The following is a 970-nucleotide window of genomic DNA, read 5'->3' as shown; positions in this document are numbered from 1 at the left end:
TCTACCTCGATCCAATATGGGGGTTTACCTAGTGAAGATCCTAATGCTCACATCACCAATTTTCTGGAAATTTGTGACACTTTTAAACAAAACGGTGTTTCTGAAGATGCAATCAAATTAAGACTTTTTCCATTCACTCTTAGGGATAAGGCTAGATCATGGTTACAATCGTGTCCCGCTGGAAGTTTTACAACATGGGATGAATTAGCTTAAAAATTCTTAGCTAAATTCTTTCCGTCCTCAAAAACCACCAAGTTGCGCAATGAGATAATGACATTTGCTCATCATGATCAAGAGAGCTTGTATGAAGCTTGGGAAAGATTCAAGGACTTGTTAAGAAAGTGCCCACATCACAGTTTGCCCAAGTGGTTACAGGTACAAACTTTCTATAATGCATTATCTCCTAACATCAAAATTACCTTAGATGCAGCTGTAGGTGGATCCTTTGAAAAGAAAGGAATTGATGAAGCATATGAGTTGATAGAGGAAATGGCAAGCAATAGCCATTACCAAAACAATACCGAAAGGAGAAGAACTGCAGGAGTCTATGAAATAGACGCCATTACAGCACTTAATGCCAAGGTAGATAACATGGTAAGGAAATTGGACATGTTAACTACTAATTCTGTAAATTCTGTTATGCAAGTATGTGATAGGTGCAATGGACAACATGGAATTGGGGAATGCATCATGGACTCTTTAAATCCACAAACTTTGGAGCAAGTGAACTATGTGATGAATCAAGGAAGAAAGAATTACCCTTATTCAAATTCATACGATAACAGGTTAAGGAATCATCCTAATCTATCTTATGGTAATCCTAACAATGCCTTGAATGCACCCCCAGGTTTCCACCCTCAAGAAAAGAAATCTCATGATGACCTCCTCACTGCTCTCTCCAAATCACACATGGAATTCATGAATGAAACCAGGGAGAACCATAAAATCCAGCAGGCTGCAATCAGGAATT

The 970-nt window shown here is 38.5% G+C and overlaps 1 non-coding gene across 1 annotated transcript; it reads right to left on the bottom strand.

The window, feature by feature from the left end:
• Positions 1 to 252: 252 nt before the first annotated feature.
• Positions 253 to 358, bottom strand: LOC149493685 (small nucleolar RNA R71). Its single transcript, XR_016322784.1, has one exon. It is a non-coding gene; the product is annotated as a small nucleolar RNA R71 (small nucleolar RNA).
• Positions 359 to 970: the final 612 nt, after the last annotated feature.

The sequence above is a fragment of the Jatropha curcas genome, chromosome 9 (assembly GCF_041381405.1).
Source record: "Jatropha curcas cultivar XTBG-Jc1 chromosome 9, XTBG_Jcur_1.0, whole genome shotgun sequence".
Taxonomy (NCBI): Eukaryota; Viridiplantae; Streptophyta; class Magnoliopsida; order Malpighiales; family Euphorbiaceae; genus Jatropha; species Jatropha curcas.
Note: the sequence above shows the minus strand (reverse complement) of the source record. Positions and strands in the feature narration are given on the sequence as shown.